General features: G+C 42.8%; 1 non-coding gene across 1 annotated transcript; it reads left to right on the top strand.

Moving 5' to 3' along the window:
* The first annotated feature begins 5,598 nt into the window (after positions 1-5,598).
* On the top strand, positions 5,599-5,682 carry Trnas-gga. Its single transcript is given in 2 exon segments — positions 5,599-5,638; positions 5,648-5,682. It is a non-coding gene; the product is annotated as a tRNA-Ser (tRNA).
* The last annotated feature ends 10,777 nt before the right edge of the window (positions 5,683-16,459 follow it).

Here is a 16,459-nt window from a genome sequence, read left to right as displayed (position 1 = left end):
AGATTCGGCTAAACACGGGATGCTACGAACTTGAGAGCCATCGCCGCCACGGGGACAGCGGAAGTTTGGCGCAATCAGTCTGGTTCACCAGTTTCCAATGCGCAAAGAACTGCTAGAATGCATTCTCGATTCAAAGTCGCTGTTGCATCCCTTCTTATTTTCGTTATATGCAATGACTCATTTTGGGGTCAATTCTAGTGTCTGATACCACACGTCGGCTTTGAGCAATGACTTAATGTGTGATGTTATTTTGCTTGTGCCGCAGATTGCTGTCGATGAACGTTAAATGATTTCTCTGGATTTCCTCGTTACGCGCGTATATTAAAAATTTGATGTAGATTGTTCTGTTTTCATCTCGTAATTTGTTTTCGGCACCTTTTGTTAATGATAGTAGTCGTGATTTATAAGATCTTGATTTCTGACGCTGTTCGTTATGGATGAGTCAGCTGTTTTTACTGTGAAAATTCTGCTTCAGAAAATGAGTGACCATAAATCAATTATAAAATTTTTGCAATCATTGGGCGTCATTGCTGAATTTTGCAAGTACAGTGTCTGTGGAAATTGTATGGTTTTGACGAAGGTTGTGTCATCACGAACTTCCGACAAATTCATGTGGAGGTGCAGAAAAAATAACGTATGGAGATCCATACGCAGGGGGACGTGGTTCGAAACATCGAGGCTGAATTTAGAAGTAATTATTATCATGCTAACCTACTATTTTTGCTATGAATATTATTGCAAATCTGTCACGCACGAAGCAGGGGTTTCGTGTGGCACTGTAGTCTACTGGTTCTCGTTTTGTGGAGAAGTCTGCGGGGCATTTGTAAAGTATAGGAGGTCATTGGGGAGTGGGCAGTGGTTATAGTTGAAGTGGATAAAGTCACATTTTGGAAAGAGAAGGTACGAAAGGGGCACGAGGTTGTTGGGCTCTGGGTTTTTGGAGTAGTAGTTTCTGGAGGAGATTATGCTGATGTTGTATTTAGGGTTGTACCAAATCGGGCAAAGGAAGTCTTCACATCTTTAATAGAAGAATATGAGGAAGAAGGTTCTGTAGTCATGCCGGATTGGTTTGTTTCGTACAATGGGTTGGGTGAAAGGGGTTATCATCATTTGGTCGTGAAGTACAATACTCAGTTTAAAGATTACAAGTTCAAAAATGTTCAAATGTGTATGAAATCTTATGGGACTTAACTGCTAAGGTCATCAGTCCCTAAGCTTACACACTACTTACCATAAATTATCCTAAGGACAAACACACACACACACACACACACACACACACACACACACACACACACACACACACACACCCATGCCCGAGGGAGGATTCGAACTCCCGCCGTGACCAGCCGCACAGTCCCTGACTGGAGCGTCTAGACCGCTCGGCTAATCCTGCGCGGCAAAGATTGTAAGACGGGGGCATGTACTAATACTATCGAGGGGTATTGGGGGGCTGTAAAATCTGTTGTCGAGCGGGGAAAGAGAAAGATTTCTGTGTTTCAAGGCCATTTAGATGATACTTTTAGAGGAAGAGTATTCCTAAATGTTATTGTTTATTTCTTGCATTTATGAAAGTAGTCAGCAAAATGTACAAGCATCGTCTTGTTAGTAATGTGTTGGTGGGTCTGATACTTTTTTCTTGTTCTACGTTGCGGTTTTTTAAGCTACTGTATTTTGCCGGTGCTACTTTTTTGGTTTCTCTGTAGGAAGGTTTTTCTGTCGTTTTAATATTTTCTGGTTACAATCGTGGGCCGAGGGGTATTGCTGTGTATTTGCTGGAGGTTTTATGTTACTGACTCGTGGTTTCATTTTTTTTTACTATTTTAAAATTTTGCGTCTCATTGAGGGTGAATGGTAGGGAAGAACTGATTTGGGTGGTACCTCATTCGTGCCTGGCAGTTTTTGTTTCTTATTATTTTTTTCATTGGTTGTTCCGGATTTTGCTTCATATGCGATAAGTTTCTTTTTATGTAGCCACTTTTATGTTTTCCTTTTCGATGTTTCTGCTACACTTCTCTCATTTTTACTGTCACTTCTGGTGTATCGATTTTACTGAGTGTTATTTGGAGCCGGCCGAAGTGGCCGTGCGGTTAAAGGCGCTGCAGTCTGCAACCGCAAGACCGCTACGGTCGCAGGTTCGAATGCTGCCTCGGGCATGGATGTTTGTGATGTCCTTAGGTTAGTTAGGTTTAACTAGTTCTAAGTTCTAGGGGACTAATGACCTCAGCAGTTGAGTCCCATAGTGCTCAGAGCCATTTGAACCTTTTCTTTTTTTTTGTTATTTGGAGCTACTGTAGCTAGTGTGACTTTCGTGTAGTATAGTTATCGGTTTGCAAGGTTTGGTCATTTTTGCGTTTTATTTCTTTGCAAGTGCAGTATTGTGTGTATAGATTTTCATTTTTTGAAAGTCTAGTCGTATTCTGTAGTTCACTAACTAGATCATTTTTAAGTACGTTTCTGGTATGTTGTAAGATTTTTGCGCAACGGACAGTAATATTGGAATCGATAACTAGAAATGACCTCCTACATAGGTTGCTTCTAGTTACCGATTCCAACTATTCGACTGTTCATTATTTAGATCGTTTTTGCAGTACGTGGGGAAAATATATATAATATATACACTCGTAATTGCTCTCGTGTTCTTATTAATTTCAGTCATCTTCAACTCGTTTAAATCAAATTCGCGCGTAAATAATAGCCGCGTTAAATGTATTTCCATGTGGCATGCTACATTCCTTCGTTTAAGAGTATGATCAGTTCCATTCATAGATTGTCCATTGCAGCATCTTTTCCTTACGTATGACGTCACTGGTGAGAGCCGACGGGTGGTATCGGACGCTAGAATTTATCCCTCATTTGCATAATATAGAGGAAGTCTTTATTGCGTTTAGATGCCTGCATGATGCAGGAGATACACTGCGACATTAATAAGTAATAGATACCACAGGGGAGACTGGTAACGAAGCCAGCGAAAAGTGGCCAGGAGCCCATTTACTAACGTTCCGCGTTGCGGAAACATTGCGGCCGCGGGCGGCGGCAGCGCCAGCCTGAATAATGAAGCAGTAGGCCCATCTCTGACGCCATACATCCGTCCGCAGAGCCACGACCACCTGCGACTGCAAGGGAGCACGGCCGCCCTCGTTTCATGCGAGCTACGTCCTAGAGAGCTTTCATGCGGGGTACTGCAGACACTGAGTGACAGTTATTGAACTATATGAAATAAAATCGTCGTAACTTCGGAACCGTTTGCGTTAGTACGTTCAAACTGCACAGTTGGCCGCGCAGCATGCTCAGAATTAGTATGGTTTGTTTTAGCGACGAAGCACACTTTCATTTGGACAGGTGCGTCCATCAGAAAAACTGGCGCATTTTGGGGGACTGAGAATTCGCATTTCGCGATCGAGAAATCTCTTCACACTTAACGGGTGACTTTGTGGTGTGCAATGTCCAGTCACGGAATAATCGGTGCGATACTCCTTGATGGCACGGTGATTACCGAACAATACGTGAAGGTTTTGGCAGATGATTTCATCCACATTATCCAAAGTGACCCTGATTTCGACACGGAAGTCGACCCCATCGAAGCAGGACAGTCTTCGATGTGCTGGAGGAGCACTTTGTGGATCGAATTCTGGCTTCAGGGTACTCAGAGGCCACTGGCATAGGCCTCGATTGTACGCCGTATTATTCTCTGGACCTGAACACATGCGAGTCCTTTTCGTGGGGTTGTATTCTACATCTACATCTACATACATACTCCGCAATACACCATACGGTGCGTGGCGGAGAGTACCTCGTGCCAAAACTAACATCTTCTCTCCCTGTTCCACTCCCAAACAGAATGAGGGAAAATGACTGCCTATATTCCTCTGCACGAGCCCTAATCTCTCTTATCCTATCTTTGTGGTCTTTCCGCGAAATGTAAGTTGGTGGCAGTAAAATTCTACTGCAGTCAGCCTCAGATTCTGGTTCTCTTAATTTCCTCAGCAGCGATTAACGAAAAGAACGCCTCCTTTCCTCTAGGGACTCCCTCCCGAGTTCCTGAAGCATTTCCGTAACACTCGCGTGATGATCAAACCTACCAGTAACAAATCTAGCAGCCCGCCCCTGAATTCCTTCTATGTCCTCCCTCAATCCGACCTGATAGGGATCCCAAACGCTCGAGCAATACTCAAGAATAGGTCGTATTACTGTTTTATAAGCGGTCTCCTTTACAGATGAACCACATTTTCCCAAAATTCTACCAACGAACCGAAGACGACTATCCGCCTTCCCCACAACTGCCATTACATGCTTGTCCCACTTCATATCGCTCTGCAATGTTACGCCCAAATATTTAATCGACGTGACTGTGCCAAGCGCTACACTACTAATGGAGTATTCAAACATTACAGGATTCTTTTTCCTTCATCTGCATTAATTTACATTTATCTATTTTTAGAATTAGCTGCCATTCTTTACACCAATCACAAATCCTGTCCAAGTCATCTTGTATCCTCCTACAGTCACTCAACAATGACACCTTCCCGCACATCACAGCATCATCAGCAAACAGCCGCACGTTGCTATCCACCCTATCCAAAAGATCATTTATATAGATAGAAAACGACAGCGGACCTACCACACTTCCGTGGGGCACTTCAGATGATACCCTCACTTCCGATGAACACTCACCGTCGAGGACAACGTACTGGGTTCTATTACTTAAGAAGTCTTTGAGCAACTCACATACTCGGGAACCAATCCCATATGCTCGTACCTTAGTTAGGAGTCTGCAGCGGGGCACCGAGTCAAACGCTTTCCGCAAGTCAAGGAATATGGCATCCGTCTGATACCCTTCATCCATGGTTCGCAGGATATCATGCGAAAGAAGGGCGAGTTGCGTTTCCCAGGAGCGATGATTTCTAAAGCCGTGCTGATGCAAGGACAGCAACTTATCTCTCTCAAGGAAATTCATTATATTCGAACTGAGAATATGTTCGAGAATCCTGCCACGACCCGATGTTAAGGATATTGGTCTGTAATTTTGAGGATCCGTCCTTCTACCCTTCTTATATACAGGCGTCACCTGCGCTTTTTTCCAGTCGCTCGGGACTTTACATTGGGCAAGAGATTCGCGATAAATGCAAGCTAAGTACTGCAGTAACCCCAAAATCGTTGCACAGCTGAAAACAGCCATTCAGAAGGTCTTCGACACCATCGATGTAGTGACACTTCAACGGGTCATACAGAATTTGGCTATTCGTCTGCTCCACGTCATCGCCAATGATGGCAGGCATATCTAACACGTCATAACCTGATTTCGAATATCTGTAGTGACGTTCACATGTTGAATAACGTGTGTGCATGCCATAGTTTGGAACTAATTTACGTTTCTTTTGCATATATTTCAATAATTGTCACCCTTCATATCGTACATCCACTTTTACTCGGAAACGGTGCGTCTGATCTTTTTCAGGTGTAATACTTTTAAGACGTTAAGGATGAAAATACCGATGAACTTTACCCTGCCTAGAAAAAACAAAGAAACACCTTCCGAATAGGCCTTGAACGCCAAATTGCACTGCCGTGTTACACTCAGCTCTTATGCGTCAGCCGGCCTGGGTGGCCGAGCGGTTCTAGGCGCTACAGTCTGGAACCACGCGACCGCTGTAGTCGCAGGTTCGAATCCTGCCTCGGGCATGGTTGTGTGTGATGTCCTTAGGTTAGTTAGGTTCACGTAGTTCTAAGTTCTAGGGGACTGCTGACCTTAGAAGTTAAGCCCCATAGTGCTCAGAGCCATTTGAACCATTTCTTATGCGTCATTGGATGCGGATACGCAGGGGCATGTGGTCAGCATACCGCTCTCCCTGCCGTTGTCAGTTTACAAGACAATTGCCGTTGCTTCTCAATCAAGCAGCTCTTCAGTGCGCCTCACAAGGGCCGAGTGGACCCTGCTTGCCAACAGCACTCGGCAGACCCATCCACATGCTAGCCAAGCCCGAGAGCGCTTAACTTTGGTGATCAGACGGGAACCAGTGTTACCACTGCGGCAAGCCTCTTGGCATTTTTTCCAGAAGCTACTGCAAAATCTACGAAACGAACCCAACAACAGAGTTTAGAATCGGAAACGGGCTGGGGAGGGTGGGATTTGGGAGTTAATGAAGTACGAATAGAGTTTGCAGTAGTGAACATTATTTCCTAAAACTATTTTTTTTTGTATTTTTCGCCCTATTCGGCAAAAACATCTAAACGTCCTCCCTGGCAACGCTCTAGGTCACGCCATGCCACTTAACCGAAGCAAGTTGAAATCGTTGACTCTAGAGAGAGTAACCTGAATTTGCTTATTGCTAGAGCCATTGCTCCGTATAAGAAGTGGCGTTTTAATGGTGCATTATCCAATGTTTGAATGGTGGTCTTCGGTTTGTTTATATTAGTCGCTCAGTAACGGCATATTACAACGGAGATACATTTCCTATGTTTATGATATCCTGCCTGCAATGAAACATGGAGCTCGTTGTGGTGGGGTGGCTTGCATGACTCAACGATACAGATAGCCGTATGCTAGGAGCAACCAGAACGCAGGAGGGCGGGGGGGGGGGGAGGGTGGGAGGGTGGGGGAAGAGTGCCAGACTAATCCCTCGCTCCTAAGGAGAGGCAACAGCTGTTCAGTATTACGACGGCAACAGTCTAGATGGCTGACTGGTCTGGCGTTGTAAAATCAGCCGTAATGTCTTTCCTATGCCGCTACTTTGAAAGGCTGAAAGCAGAAGAAAACCACGGACGTTATATTCATCCCGAGGGCATTCAGCTGTACTGTGTGGCTTAATGATGATGTCATCAGCTCGGGTAAAATATACTGGAGGTAAAATAGTCCCCCATTCGGATGTCCAGGCGGAAACTACTCAGGAGGATTTCATCAGGAAAAGCAAACGTTCTAGTGAAAGTGAATCAGGAAACCGTTTCCGAATTAACGGGGAATGTGTGGTTGTGGAATGTACCTTAGTTCAGGATGAAATATTGACCTTTTTAGCACAAATGTGTTTGCAATGTAAACTTTGCGATTAGGTCGGCGTCTAATTTTGGCTCAAATTTCATCCGAGACACTTGGGTGGAAAACTTGGTAGACGCTTGATGGAACACCGAAACATTTTGCTGCTCATGTGAAGCGAGATCTAACGTGCCAAAATGATCCGAGATGGATATGTTGGTCAGGGCCTGTATTGTGGCCTCCAGGATCACCTGACCTAAGTTCTCTCAATTTCACTCTCTGAGATCATCTCAAGAGTGAAGCGTATAACACTCCCGTTGATAGGATTGAAGAACTGGAGCAGCGAACTGTATACTCTCGTCAAGATTAAGAGATGATCGGAGGGTGTTTGAAAGAATTAACGCCGCGTTTCGCCCACGGTCCTAGGGGATACGTTCGTCTCCGTGCCACATTGATGGCCTTCCTTCCCGATCAGCATTACCTATGTTTGCGTAGCCTTGATCATATTGTTGTCACCATTTCACTACGCCAAGATGTGACGCTGAATGTGGTCCATATGCCGGCAGAATTTCATGCTGAACATGTGTGTGATTTAGATGTTTCGTTTACTAAAATCGTGCTGTCCCAACTCTGGAGTGCGTATCTATACGTCGCGCCATTTCATTCGCATATTGTGATGGACACGTTATCTGTACCACAGCAGAACTGTGTCTTATGGATTCCCAGGACATAACCTCTTCTAAAAATGCGCCACTTTTGTCGCAGGATGGGCCTTGCGCGGGACGAGATGTGTAACTTAGTTTTGGAAGTCATCTCATACCTCTTGTTCTGACCAGGGAACTACTTTCGTCTGGTCATAACTGTGGGTTCTTTGATTGCCCTGTAAGGTAACACATAGGAACTGCAGCTCACGAAAAATGTTCATTTTATTACTTCAATAAATAAAATATTTAGTTAATTTTGACACACCTCTTTGACGTAAAGGTACTTAATAATTTGCAACTGACATTGACCATGAAAGCATCACTTATGCACTAAGTCACGAAACTGTTCTTTTGAGGTACAGCGTTCCACATTTACAACAGCAAAAGTTCACTGGAAGCTTCAGCAAATCGGTTATCCTACACTGTGACGTTGATGAAGTTGACACCATCAGATGGAATCACGAAATGAGCTGAGCACTTGCATGCTCTGCACTGTATTGCCCTCGGCGTGAAGGCGATGCTGTGCTGAAAGGGAGGAGTGGTCTTCGGGAGGGCCTCCCGTTGGCTGTTGCAGATTGCAGCGAAACCTCGCTAATGTGAGTGGTTTCGATTCGCATTGCTCATTTTGGTGTGTTACAGCGATGTCTGAACGATACCACAATTCTGATGAACGCAAAGCTCCTAGGCGCTACAGTCTGGAACCGCACGACGGCTACGGTCGCAGGTTCGAATCCTGCCTCGGGCATGGATGTGTGTGATTTCCTTAGGTTAGTTAGATTTAAGTACTTCTAAGTTCTAGGGGACTGATGACCTCAGCAGTTAAGTCGCATAGTGCTCAGAGCCATTTGAACCATTTTTGAACGCAAAGCTCGAAGTCGCCGAGAAAAGCTTGACCCTCGCAAAGTTCCTGACGCATGTGCCAGTAAAGTGGAAGGCTACGCGGCGGACACAATCTCAGAGGCCGCTGTGTCGTTCATGATAACCTCCGACCTCTTCAGCAGCAGAAGGCGTGAATAATGGAGGACAAAGGCCTCCGTGGAGCAGAAGGCGGTCCCTAACCGGGGCGGAGGTGGCCGCGTGATAGCTTTTATATTGGCCGGCTGGCGGCTGGGGGATAGTAACTGCTGCCCACGCCTAGGGAGGCTCATGTAATGTTAAGTTGCCCAGCAACGAAGCCAGGCCCGTCTATAGTACGTTTCCAGCGACTGCTCGATCAGAAATACGAATACTTCACTTTGTGACGCCAAGGACCGTTTCTTAGATGAAGTTTGTAAACAATGTACAAGAGCTGATAGCATCTTGTAACTGAAATTTTTCTTGATTCTTAGGTAATTTTTTGCGTGTTGTCTTTGCAAATGACGACAGAACGTTGGTTATAGGTATAGGTGAAAGTGGGGTAAGGTCGGGTAGCTAATACTCCAACGCCAACTGGAACTAAACTATTTACCTGTAAATTGTCAGGTTGAGTAAACATAATCATTGTTTAATTGGATATGCTTTATTATTCCTCAAAAATCATACTTCAGAGTTTTTTTTTGACGAGAGGTCCTTTTAAGGCAAAACTCGAATGCCCTGCTCTCAACACAATAGTGGGGCAAGACTGGGTGCACATACTAACTTTATTGGAACGTACACCGAGATGGCCAAAGTCATAGCATAACTCCTAATATCATGTTGGACCTCCTTTTACCCGGCATAGTCAAACAGCACGACGTGGCATAGACTCAACAAGTCGTTGGAAGTACCCTATAGAATTATTGTGCCACGCGGACTCTGTATCTGCCCATAACTGCGAAAAGCGTTGCTACTACAGGACTTTGTACACTAACTGGCCTCTCGATGATGTCCCGTTAATGTTCGATATGATTCAAGTCGGGCAATTTGAGTGGCCAAATCGTTCCCTCAAATTGTCCAAAATGTTCTCCAAACCATTCATGAACACCTGCGGCCCATTCATATCCATCGTCGTTGGGAAAATGAGGTCAATTAAGGGGAGATGTAACGGAAAATGTAAACATTAATTTAAAAAATCATTACAGCCATAATGTACAAATTTAAAATTTTGCATGTGTAAAGCAAAAGAGCTGTGTTTTAAAGGAAAAATGTGTTAAAATATGCAGTATTAATATTTTGCCATAAATTTGTATTTTTATTTGTCTTTTTTATAAAAAGCCCTAGCTCAAATTCTAATCATGCAAATTAATCTGAAAACTTTGTTTTATTGTCCTGAAAATGTTATAAGTCCATTGAACTACGGTTATTAATTCATGGTACAAATTGTATCATTTACAGAGTTTTTAATTTTGCACATCCGAAATTAACTTTTTTTTCTACATACAATCATCTGAAAATCAGATTGTAAGTACAGGCTCTCGTATTTTTTAGTTGCAGGGAGACAGCAACACGTTGCGAACAGATACTGAAAATTTCATTGCATTAGCGCATATATTTCTGAGAGAAGGCTTCTAATAACGTAAAATATGTAAAACATAGAAAATGAGGTTCAAAGATTTTCTTCTCATAGTTCTACATGTAAATAGGTTACCTCAATTTTAAAATCTTCCATACTCATACTCTTCATCCTTCAGGTTTCTCTTCTCTCCTCTTCGAATCTGCCTGGCCTGAATTTGCAGGTAAGACACTGATCTGTTAGCTTGCTTAACCCTGTTCTAGTCGGTGGTGTAAAATGCTTTTGTTGTAAGCACACCAGGATGTATACCAACTCTCTTCAGCACTTCAATTCTGCCATTATTTCCGTTGTTGTAATATAAAACTGCATCATACACACTTCAAGTTCACAGAATGTCCTTTTTGAGTCTCTAATCCAAATTAAATCATTGAGGCTTTCATTTGCATTTTGTGTCTTTCCGGGAAGACACTTCCTCAATGAATCAGGGTTTGCAAGAAACCTGAATGTGGGCTTAATTGCATTCCTAACAGGTTCTGGCAATGAGTATTTACGTGAATACGTCTCATAACTGTCGCTGAAGTTACACCAATCGTCTTTCCGGCACAGATTGTGCCTAGGAGTTGGGTCAGTGTACAGCTTGTGGAAAAACATTTCCCACACAGAAGCCTCATCGTCTCTAAATTATGTGTGTTTATCCTGATAGCTCTCCCATAAAATAACTGAAGAGAATCAATTTCTTTCAGAGTAAGTCTGCCTTTTCCACCTAGTGGTTTTCCGTCCTCAAGTACTTTCACCAGAAAGCGACGAAACCTACCACCAAGCCTCTTTTGGATGTGGCCAACACATTCCAACTTTTCTATTGTTGTGTTGTACGGATTTTCATCTGTTACAGATTTGAAAGAAGAGAAGTCTTCATCACCGAGATCTTTAGTATATCTAACACCATACTCGGCCTCGGATCTGGAGAACATCCTCACTGCCGTAGGAGCCTCCATGCCCACACTTGAACCACAATAATTTTTAGAGCGTGCTACTGCATGCTTTTCTTGCCACTGTTTCTCACTGTCATAATTGTTGGACATTTTCCTTGTTGAACACTGGTCGTAGTATTTAGACATAATTTCTACATCTAAAACTTTTGCTGAGTCAATACCATAAGAGATGTAACCCCATACAGAGATGGGTGACCCCTTTTCAACCAGATCCCATCTACAGACACACACAGGTCAGTAACATTTGTAGGAGATTCACTGTCATGAATATGTACCCCAGGATCTATTTCATTTTGGTTTATTTCCACCAATTCTTTCACTGCTTTCTTCATGGAAACTTTGGCAGCTTCGCATACATCATCAGATATTTCTTTATTCATTTTTTTAAGCCTTTCATAAGGTGGAGGCATGTTCAGGAAACCACACAATAAATTACTTCCTTCTCTGCCCTGTCCAAAATATCTCAGAGCATTTTCTAACCTAAAATTGCTTTCATAGGTACCAGTGTTAGTTTTTTTGGAGGAAAAAAAAAGAAAAGTCATAGCCACACAAATTACAGATTAATTTAAAATCGCAAGCTATTTCCAGCCTTCTTTCTTCAACAACAATCATGCATTCCGTATTTTTACAGCTAACACATGAACATGAAAACTTAATAGCCTGGCAGAGGAGCTCTAAATCAGTAAGTCTGAATCATGTGAAATCCATAACAACAACAATCACGCACCTGTACAACTCTCCTGTCCCAAGTTTCGATGCTGAAGCTGAGAGCTTATGTTCTTCATTTCGAGTTGCTTCCGCTTTCTTCCTGGTAAACCGATTTCCTTGAAACTTCCGTTTCCTAACCACAGTTTCTCCACCACCCATTTTGCATAAATCTTGACTTCCATGTAAAGGTTTGCGAATTCAGCCTTCCACCTTCTGATATGTGTTAGTATTGCCAAAACGCAAATAAACCACATGCAAGAAAGTTTTCAGGCAAAGATATAGATTCAGCCAGAGATATAAATGTCAGCCAAGGATATCGAAAGAAAATAACCTTCACACCGACAAAAATTCCACTGATGCAAGCAGTTTCCCAAATGTCGGAAACATTGGGAGTGGCCGTAAGTGCAGAGTTAATCAGTTTAACAATTTAAAAGCATTTCTAAAGCTGTTATCACGATTAAATTCACACACAACATAGATTAAACGTAATGGTCAAGAACATAATACAGGGTGATTCAAAAAGAATACCACAACTTTAAAAATGTGTATTTAATGAAAGAAACATAATATAACCTTCTGTTATACATCATTACAAAGAGTATTTAAAAAGGTTTTTTTTCACTCAAAAACAAGTTCAGAGATGTTCAATATGGCCCCCTCCAGACACACGAGCAATATCAACCCGATACTCCAACTCGTTCCACACTCTCTGTAGCATATCAGGCGTAACAGTTTGGATAGCTGCTGTTATTTCTCGTTTCAAATCATCAATGGTGGCTGGGAGAGGTGGCCGAAACACCATATCCTTAACATACCCCCATAAGAAAAAATCGCAGGGGGTAAGATCAGGGCTTCTTGGAGGCCAGTGATGAAGTCCTCTGTCACGGGCTGCCTGGCGGCCGATCCATCGCCTCGGGTAGTTGACGTTCAGGTAGTTATGGACAGATAAGTGCCAATGTGGTGGCGCTCCATCCTGCTGAAATATGAATTGTTGTGCTTCTTGTTCGAGCAGAGGGAACAGCCAATTCTCTAACATCTCCAGATACTGTAGTCCAGTTACAGTAGCACCTTCGAAGAAAAAGGGACCAAAAACTTTATTGGCTGAAATGGCACAGAAAACGTTCACCTTAGGCGAGTCACGTTCATACTGAGTTGTTTCCCGCGGATTCTCAGTGCACGCTGAACAACTGTCGTCGATTCACTTCTGCCGTACTCAATAACACAAAAAGCTTTCTGTTGAGCGGTCGCCATCTGAGCATCAACTGACGCTGACGCCTAGTCAACAGCGCCTCAAGCGAACAAATGAACAACTAAATGAAACCTTATAGCTCCCTTAATTCGCCGACAGATAGTGCTTAGCTCTGCCTTTTGTGGTTGCAGAGTTTTAAATTCCTAAAGTTGTGGTATTCTTTTTGAGTCACCCTGTATTTTTGAAAAATCGATTTTTTGGACCAAAATCTATTAAATCCTCACTTAATAGCTGCAAATGGTCTTCAAGTAGGCGAGCATAACCACTTCCAGTGAATGGTCGGTTCATTTGGGTCAGAGGACGCACTTCGTTCCATGTAAACACGGGCGACACCTTTATGGAGCCACCACCAGCTTGCGCAGTGCCTTCTTGACAACTTGGGTCCATGGGTTGGCGGGGTCTGTGCCATACTCGAACCCTACCATCAGCTCTGACTAACCGAAATCTGGTCACATCTCATCAGGCCATGGTTTTACAGTTGTCTGGGGACCAACAGATTTGGTCACAAGCCCAGAAGAGGCGCTGCAGACGATGTCGCGCTGTTAGCGAAAACACCCACTCCGGTCGCCTGCTGCCATAGCCTCTAAACGGCACTGTGCTGACGGATACGTTTGAAATACGTCCCACAATTATTTCTGCGGTTACTTCACGCAGTGTTGCTTGTCTGTGAGCACTGACAGCTCTACGCAAACGTCGTTGCTGTCGGTCGCTAAGTGAAAGGCCGTCGGTCTCTGCGTTGTCTGTGGTGAGAGGTAATGCCTGAAATTTGGTTTTCTGGTGGCACTATTGGCACTGTGGATCTCGGAAAACTGAATTCCCTAAAGATTTCTGAAATAGGATGTCCCATGTGTCTAGCTCAAAGTCTATGATCACATGAATTATTTGAGTACAAATGACATACCTTGAGTACGCAATACTACTGCGATCTGTATACGTTCATACTGCTATCCCACGACTTTTGTCACCTCAGTGTATACCAACGTGATTTTTAGTGGAAAACCAGTGGAAACATTTATTGAAATACGATGCAACTAACAATGCTGTTTATAAAACACAAATGTAAAGTAATAATCGCCATATGCTTCACTGCAGTATTCCTTGACCCAGCAACGATATTTTCCGCCACTGAATGCAACCAGTTCCTTACGGTCAGTTTAGCTTCATCGTTGATTTTACGCTTCAAATTATTTTTGACTGCAAGATCGTCTGTTCGTCTTAGGACATCTTTCAAAGTTAAGCCTAAAAGCATTGATATATGATCGACTGATGCCTTTTGTTGTTGTTCTGGAAACACAAGTGGGCATGGCCCTAACAGTCCTTTAACCGCAGCTTCCTTAGAGGTTTGTTGTTTTGTCCTAGCCTTTTTAAATCTCGTAAGGTACTTCGTGGAACATTGAAGGTTCTTACAGGTTTCAGTTAACCATCCTACCTGATACCATTTCTCCCATTGCCCTTTCTATGCTTTCGTGGCTCCATGATTTTCTATTTGATTACTTTTGGTAAATCATAGCATATTTGACATGGCAGAAAAGATTTTAGTGCAGTAATACGTACTCGGTCTTACCTGAGTGCAGAGATTATGGAAACGAAACAACAGCTCGCTGTTGTTGAACCAGATCCCTATTGTTTGCTAGTGTATAGATAATACTAATTATTTAATATTCCTGACAAAGTGTAATGACTAAGAAATAATTGCAGTTTAAAAACAAGAGAGCATTACTGAGTTGATACCGTAAAACAAACCTACCTTCACCTAGGCTGTGAACTCAATAATAACGACACGCCAAAATAGCTCTTTTCTCTTAACTAATATCTTTCCACCATACGAGGTTAATAGTAAAATCAGAAACACAACAGCCGGTTTCACCGCGCTACCCAATCTTAGCCCAATTTCCCCTAACAACGTTTATCCTTTACCTTTACACTATTTGAACACCCGATATCGAACATTAGCAGAAAATTAATACCTATTAAATAGGAATTTCTTCAAATACAGTACTGTTTCCGAGAATACTGTGTATTTGCATGCAACAATATTTATTTAAATCAGTAGTGGCCAATTTCAGACCCATTTTGAAATGGACAGTTCCATGAATATACGTCATCTGACATCCAAACAACAATCAGGTTATCTAAACAACAGATGTAATTTTACATAATCACACTACATAACCATTACGAGTGCGATAACAGTGTAATGTGTTACTGATATCATAAAATAATGATTACGATGCAACAGAAAAACTTCTAGTCATGTGTACAGGAAAACGTTTACATGCCAAGTGCTTACTGCTATGATATAATTAGGTGTGGACATATCACAGGACAGCAATTTTTTTATAATTTTACATGAGAATTACATTTTTATCGCACTTCTACCGATTATATCGTGTTTTACAAACAATTACGTCTAACATTTGGATTGCCTGGTTGATATTTGGATGTCATACCATGTTAGTTTATGAATCCGTCCACTTCAAAATGTAAATATTGGGAAACCGGCAAATAGTGATTTAATTAAGAATTAGATGTCTTAGCTGTTTTTCGGGTATCATATTCTTTACGGACTAGACCACTTAATATTGCTGTATAGCCAAATATGTCTATTAGCCGTATAAATTAATATTATTCTACACAAATTCACAATATCGCTCGTAACAATGACAGTTCCCAACAAATTTTAAAGAGCTATGGAACCAAATTCGAGAAAAGCTGACTAATGGAAATTATATACTCAGAACAATGACAAACTCTTTCTCCATACCTCGATACTATGTCATACACTGAAGCGCCACAGAAACTGGCATAGGCATGCGTATTCAGATGCAGAGATGCATAGAAAGGCTGAAGATGGTGCTGCGGTCGGCAACGCCTCGATGAGACAACAAATGTCTGGCGCAGTTGTTAGATCAGTTACTGCTGCCACAATGGCAGGTTATTAAGATTTAAGCGAGTTTTAACGTAGTGTTATAGTCGCCGCACGGGCGGTGCGACAAGCGTCTCCAAGGCAGCGATGAAATGTGGATTTTTCCGTACGACCATTTCATGAGTGTACTAGGAAAATCAGAAATCCGGTAAATCATCACATCTCCGACATCGCTAAGACCGGAAAAAGATCCTGGAAGAACAGGACCCACGACGACTGAAGAAAATCGTTCAGCGTGACAGAAGTGCGATCATTCCGCAAACTGCTGCAGATTGCAATGATGGACCGTCAACAAGTGCCAGCGTGCGCACCATTCAACGAAACATCATCGATACGGGCTTTGTGAGCCGAAGGCCCACTCGTGCACCCTTCATGACTGCACGACACGAAGCTTTACGCCTCGCCTGGGCCCGTCAACGCCGACATTGGAGGGTTGACTGGAAACATGTTACCTGGTCGGACGAGTCTCGTTTTAAATTCTATCCAGCTGATGGACGTGT

The sequence above is a fragment of the Schistocerca piceifrons genome, chromosome 2 (assembly GCF_021461385.2).
Source record: "Schistocerca piceifrons isolate TAMUIC-IGC-003096 chromosome 2, iqSchPice1.1, whole genome shotgun sequence".
Lineage (NCBI taxonomy): Eukaryota > Metazoa > Arthropoda > Insecta > Orthoptera > Acrididae > Schistocerca > Schistocerca piceifrons.
This window is presented reverse-complemented; position numbering and strand designations above follow the sequence as displayed.